Here is a 7197-nt window from a genome sequence, read left to right on the forward strand (position 1 = left end):
TCCCCTCTCCTGCCTGCCGGATTGCCCCTAACTGCCTCTGCCTCGGCCCCCACCACCATGGCTTTGTCCAGAAGGAAGTCGGAAGTCCTGAAGATGTCCAGTCGATCTGATCTAATTAGCATATTACCCTTTTATTAGTATGGATAGATTATATAGAGTAAGATTGCTTAAATAGGGGGGAAAAGCCTTTTTCAGCAAGAGATGCTCTTGGCAGACAAAAACACATAATCCCTATATCTGGACTGATAGCCAGCCATATGCACTATACTGCCAAAACAGTCATTAAAAAATTGAATCATTTTCTTACACCTTACACCAAATAGCTGTTTCCCTAAAAACCCCTCCTCAGTCCCCACCTTAGGTTCTGCCTTCACAGTTCACCCAGATTAGGTTCTGATTGGTCAGTTTCTATGCCAGTCAGCATCTCTGGGCCTATCTCTGGGCCTGATCATAGAGGTAGGGCTGATCAGCAGCCTCCCCAGGCTGTTGGTGAGTGGCTGAACTGCTGACCTCTGTGAGAGAGAGATAGAGAGGCTTGGCTGCTGGTGAGACCAGGAGAGAGAAGCAGGGTCTGATCACCCTGCTTCTCTATCCTGGCCTCGCCAGCAGCCACTGCCACTGCTAATCAGCCCCGCCTCTCTCTCTCTATCTCTCTCTGAGAGATCAGCAGTTCAGCCTGCTGGTCTGCTGTGCACGCAGCCTGGCAAACAGTCGAGTCTCCAGTTATTGTGGATGTTACAACCCTGGCTCTTTATATATATAGATATGCATTCAACACTGGAGTACCTAAATATATTAAGCAAACACTAATAGATCTGATAGGAGAAATAGGCAAGAGTATAATATAGTGCTTTGAACAATGGATATATCATAAAGATTAAAACCAATAAGAAAATAATTTACCTGAACTATCTGTTAGAGCCTCTGGACCTAACATAGCTATACAGAAATTCCATCCAAAAGAAATTCCATCCAGCAGAATGCTCATTCTTCTCAAGTGCAAACAGAACATTTTCCAAGACAGAGCATATGTTATAATGGTCACAAAACAAGTCTTTAAAAAATAAGAATATTGAAATTGTATCAACTATCTTTTCTAACTACAATGCTATAAAATTAGAAATCAAAACCAGAAGGAATGGAAAATTCACAAATATGTGGAAATTAAACAAAACACTCCTGAACAACCAGTTGGTCAAAGAAGAAATCAAAAGGGAAGTCATAAAATATCTTGAGACAAATGAAAATGGAAATACAACACACTAACATGGAATGCAGCAAAAGCAGTTTTAAGATGACGTTTATAGTGATAAATGCCTAAATTAAGAAAAATAGAAAGATCTCAAAAACACGCAAAAAAAAAAACAACTATGTATACACCAAGGAACTAGAAAAAGAATAACAAACTAAGTCCAAAGTTAGTAGAAGAGAGGAAATAACAAAAACCAGAGTGGAAACAAATAAAATAGAGGTTTAAAAAACAATAGAAAAGATCAACAAAACTAAAGGTAAGAAAAGACAAACAAAATTAACAAACCTTTAACAACATTAAGTAAAAAAGACAATATAAGCATAACCAATGGACATAAGACACTGGGGGGGTAGGGGAGGCCAGGGGATTATCAAGGGCAGGGGGAAAAAGGAGACATGTAATACTCTTTGTAGTACTTTAAGCAATAAAACAATAAAAAATAAAAAGAAAGCCAAGAACCTGGCTCATGAAAAAAAAAAAGAAAAGAAAAAAAAAGAACAACTCCAGGGTCTGAACAGAACTCCAGGGGCTCCCAATCTTTATATCCGCCAGGATCACAGATCTGCAGACTGAAGAGTCCTGGGTTCAATTCTGGTCAAGGCACATGCCTGGGTTCCAGGCTCGATCCTGAGTAGGGGGTGTGCAGGAGGCAGCCGATCAATGATTCTTTCTCATCATTAATGTTTCTATCTCTCTCTCTCACTCTCCTTTCCTTTCTGAAATCAATAAAAATATTTTTAAAAATCCTCCTAGCAAAGAAAAGCCAAGATGGCTTAACTAGTGAATTCTACTAAACCTTTAAAGAAGAATTCATGACATTCCTTCTCAAATAAAGGGTACAAACTTCTACTTGTACAATGAATATGTTCTTGGAAATCTAAGCATAGCATAGTTAACAATATTTTTTATCTACGCCAATAAAAGAGAAAGATGCAAATTGACCATACCTTCACCATGGCCACAGGCCAATCAGGAGTGAGTATGCAAATTAACCCAACAAATATGGCGGGTTAATTTGCATGCACAGATGCCAAGCAGCCGGAGGCAAGGAGAGGTGCTTGTGTCATCTCCATGGCTATGACGCAGGCGGTCTACACCACCCCAGCCATTCCAGGCCTCTGGGCAGCTTGGGAAGGCGGAAAGGCAGCTCCAGGCTTAAGCGAAGGGGGTGCCAGCAGCCAGGGGAAGGAAGGCCCATTCTTGCATGAATCTTCATACATCGGGCCTCTGGCATAAATTGCAAAGAGTAGATCTTAAATGATCTCATCACACCAAAAAAAAAATGGTTATTATATGAGATGATAGAGATGTTAACCAATGCTCTGTGATAATTTCTTCACAATATATCGAGTATTAAATTATCATGTTGTACATCTTAAACTTACACAATGTTATACGTCAGTTACATCTAAATAAAGCTGGAAAAAAACACTACAAACAAACAAAAAGGATTTTCCTTATGCAGTAGTTTCCCCTTATCCGCGGGCAATATGTTCCAAGACCCCCCAGTGAATGCCTGAAACCAAACCCTATATATACTATGCTTTTTCTGTATATACGTATGATAAAGTTTAATTTATAAATTGGGCACCGAGATTAATAATAATAAATAATAAAATAGAACAGTTATAAAATATACTGTAATAGGAGCTATGTGAATGTGGTCTCTCTCACTTTTCTCTCTCTCTCAAAATATCCTTTGAATTGCTTTTTCTGAAATTTTCAATTTAATATTTTTCAGACCATAGTTGACTGAAGGTAAGTGAAACTGCAGAAAGGGAAAACATGGATAAGAGAGGCCATTGTACCTATTATATCATACTAGTTCTCTCATTAACTGGTAAGTTAAATAAAACCTTTGACTTTTTTATTTTTTTAAATATATTTTTATTGATTTCAGAGAAGAAGGAAGAGGGAGAAAGAGAGAGAGAAACATCAAAGATGAGAGAGAATCATTGATTGGCTGCTTCCTGCATGTCCCCCACTGGGGATCTGCCGGGAGGCCTGGGCATGTGCCCTGACCAGGAATCAAACAGTGATCTCATGGTTCATAGGTCGATGCTCAACCACTGAGCCACGCCGGTTAGGCTACCATGACATTCTAGTCCTAGGTTCGCACCTTGAGGGTGAAGCTGTCCATCCACCTGTCCAGGCGTTCTCAGTCTGTGCCAGGTCCCTCCAGTAAGGTCACTGCAGACCCCTCAGAGGAGTCTGAGGATCAGGGCCACTTCTTTGAAGCTGGACAAAGCTCTGATGTCCTCCAGGCTGCAGAGATGTTCACTGGCTGCGATAGCCTGGTAAATGCTCTTCCACTGCAACAAGACACCAGGAGACAGAACTTAGATGAAGATCCTAGAGACAGAACTTAGAAGACAGAACCTACACAGAACCTAGAGACAGAAGAACTTCGCTGGAGAGAACATGGCAAAAGATCCTAGACAGCACCTGGCTACAGAACTTGGTTGGAGAACCTAGACAGAACCTGGCTGAAGAACCCGGCTACAGAACCTGGCAACCGAACCTGGCTGGAGAACCTAAACCGAACCTGGCTGCAGAACCTAGCAAGAGAACATGGCTACAGAACCTGGCTGGAGAACCTGGAGAACGTGGCTGGAGAACCTAGCAAGAGAACATGGACACAGAACTTGGCTAGAGATTGTGGCTAGAAATCCTGGCAAGGCTGCTGATCAACTGAACGCTGTCTCCGTGTCATTCCTTCTTCGCCGACTCCGTCCACACCTTTGGGGACCCCTGGACCTGCTGGTGTTGGACCCCAGCAGGGATCGAGCCCACAACCCAGGCATGTGCCCTGACTGGGAATTGAAACATGACCTCCTGGTTCATAGGTCAATGCTTAACCATTGAACCATGCTGGCCTTTTTTAAAAGGTAATTGGGAGACAAGGAATCCAAGAAACAGCATACTCAACCCAAGACATCACTGAAAAGAGATTCAACGTAAGTGATATTTATAGTATTAAACAACTTTTCTTCAACTTTAATAAGCTATGAACAGACCCCAAGACAATCATTGCTACAGAGAATGTTAATATTTTCAACGTTGACTGTATTTTTTAAAAGTGCGGGTACCTCAATTTGGCAAGTGGGAGCTTATAGGAGAGGAAGGATGGAAGAGCAGTGATGTCAATACCTTCATCTTCCAACAAGGCTATAATTAAGGGATTAAGATACAAAAATAAGTACATGTAAATTAAAATAGTAACTGAAAGAAGGATGATGAAAGGTGACTCATGACCTAAGCAGAGCTTTAGAAGTTGGACTATTATTCATTCCAAAAATGTCCTTATCCAAATCTCAAGGGAACTCTGAAGCTTCAAGAGCCCTTCAGAGTTGATCCAAATTAGGGTAAGGCTCAGAACTTCGATAGCCCCACACTGAGCAGTCACTGGAGAGTTCCCTTGGGGAGGAGGATGAAATTGGGTGAGGCAGCCTTCCTCACCTAAGGCAACTCTGGAGGAGGGCTGAGCGCTGAGGACTGTCAGCCAGCAACTGAGGGAATAGATCCTTCAGTACTGAAGGGAAGAGATAGATGGGTCAGGACAGCATCACCACAGAAGCACTTGTTCTAGTCGTTGGGAATGCATACTTTTGGGAGTGGAAGAAAACAAAGTAGTAAATATTTTTTTAAATGTATCACCTCTTAAATTTCACTAACTCAACTGACTTACCCTATTAACTTATGAACACTGTTCCTTAAGTTAAACATTCCCAGGTAGTCAGAGGAAAGGTTATGTTGCAGTAAGATATTAACCTGCAGTAGAAATTTAATCTCAGTGCCTTAACTCATTAAAGAGAACTCAATTCTACAGACATTCAAGGGACTCAGCTTATGGAGTTTCCAACATATTGCATACCAACACCTCAACAATGACTTTCAGAAAAAGACAAAGTAGACAGAGCTTGCACTCACTTTTAAGTTCTACTCTCTAGTACTGGTCACATGACTCCACAGGAACCATAGAAGAATCTGGGAAATGTGTATAAGCTTATGGAATGTTGATGACTGTCACTCTCCCTGAAACACATACTGACTGATGTGATGGAGGGTAAAGCCACAGGGTAAATACCAGCAGGTTTTTCTCTAGCACACCCATTCATTTCTCCAAGATGAGTGCCTACTAAGACTGAGCTCTTTTTGTTAGAAACTTGTTTATAAAGGATGTACTGTTATTTTGATTAAATTATTAGTTAAAGATTATATTACCCAATGAAATCTGGGTGCAAAAAAGAAAAACAAAAATACTTGTTGCTGTGAAGCTGTCACTAGAGGGGAAGAAGACTCTGACCTTGTCATTAAAGAATCTCCCAGCATGGAGCCAGTGTGGCAGTGTGAAACCATAAGAATGCCCTTGAATATACTGTACCACTTACCCTGAGGCTTATGTTTCAACTAGAAAAGTCAGATCTCGATGTCTGCCTAAACTCTGTGCCAGGTTCAGTATCCAGCACTGCCTCCTGTCTTTGCAGGCTCAAAAGCGAAGTGCTACATATAGAGAATAAGGGCTCCCTAGACACCCACACAAGTGCTCCCCATTTCCCTAAGTGTCACCCCTCTTGACTCCTTTGGTAAATGACAATGTCCACCTTGAGGAAGATGACAAAACCTCTGACCACTCAGCATCTTTTTCTGGGTAGATTCAGACCATGACCTTGGGGAGCAGAGTCCTCCTGAGTGTATCTGCCCACACCTTCAAGGTTCCCATGTCTGGTGATTTGCATTACAGCCTGGGGTACAGAAGACAATGGACCCAGAAAAGCCTTGTTCTACATTCTGACTTCATCCAGGAGAGGGAAGAAGCAACCATTGGCTCCTCAATGAGTGAGTGAGGGAGCAGGGAGGAGGGGAGGCCTTCCATTCCCTCAAAGACAAGCTCTCAGCCACCTGGCCATATAGCAAACCCAGAGACTGAGATGGAGACCAGCTTTCTGTGCTGACCCATGTCAAGGGAGCCTCAGTGTGCAGGGACCTCTTTAACATCTGGGAAGAGAATATCAACAGGAATCAACAGGTCACTATATCCACGGATAATGAAAGCTCTCTCCTTGGGGAATTCTAGCTCAGCAGTGACATCAGCTGACTTGCAGGAGACAAGGTGTGAGTTGGTTGTGAGTCAGCACTTCCAGCAATGCACCAGAAGAGCAAAGGGAAAATTTTGAAACTCATCTTGTGGGATCCACAGCAAAAAAACTGTTCCTTATGCCACTCAACTGTGACGGGGTTGGAGGCTGGGGTGCTGCACATGGTGCGTGTAGACACCTTCACACTGGGCAGTCATTACAGCATCACTGCCAGACTTCTCACATTTATATTAACTACTGTTGATCTTGGTTTCCAGCATTTCCCACGTCTTTAAATTCTTAATAGAGATTGATATGTTGCTTGAACAGTTTCAATTCTTTTAAGATTTTTATTTCGCATCTGCAGACTAAAATTAAAGAAATAAGAACAAGAACGAGGCCGAAGCCAGTTTGGCTCAGTGGATAGAGCGTCGGCCTGCGGACTGAAAGGTCCCAGGTTCGATTCCGGTCAAGGGCATGTACCTGGGTTGCAGGCACATCCCCAGTAGGAGATGTGCAAGAGGCAGCTGATCGATGTATCTCTCTCATCAATGTTTCTAACTCTCTCTCTCCCTTCCTCTCTGTAAAAAATCAATAAAATATATTTAAAAAAAAAAAACAAGAATGAGACAGGTAATAGTGGTTATGCTAAAAAGCAAAAGTAAAGGAGTGAATTCTTTCTTTAAATTGCTGCCAGACATCTAAGAAATTAGATTTTTCAGTTTGCCTGGGATAATTATAGTATGCTGCTATAATTTTAAAACATCAAGGGTGGTGTTATTTTTACTTTAAGCACCAAGAAGGTGATTTTTCATTAAAGTTATTATTTTAAACTATATAATTTTACTGTTGCAGTGGCAGCAGCTG

Source organism: Myotis davidii, unplaced genomic scaffold (genome assembly GCF_000327345.1).
Source record: "Myotis davidii unplaced genomic scaffold, ASM32734v1 scaffold1098, whole genome shotgun sequence".
NCBI classification, from domain to species: Eukaryota; Metazoa; Chordata; class Mammalia; order Chiroptera; family Vespertilionidae; genus Myotis; species Myotis davidii.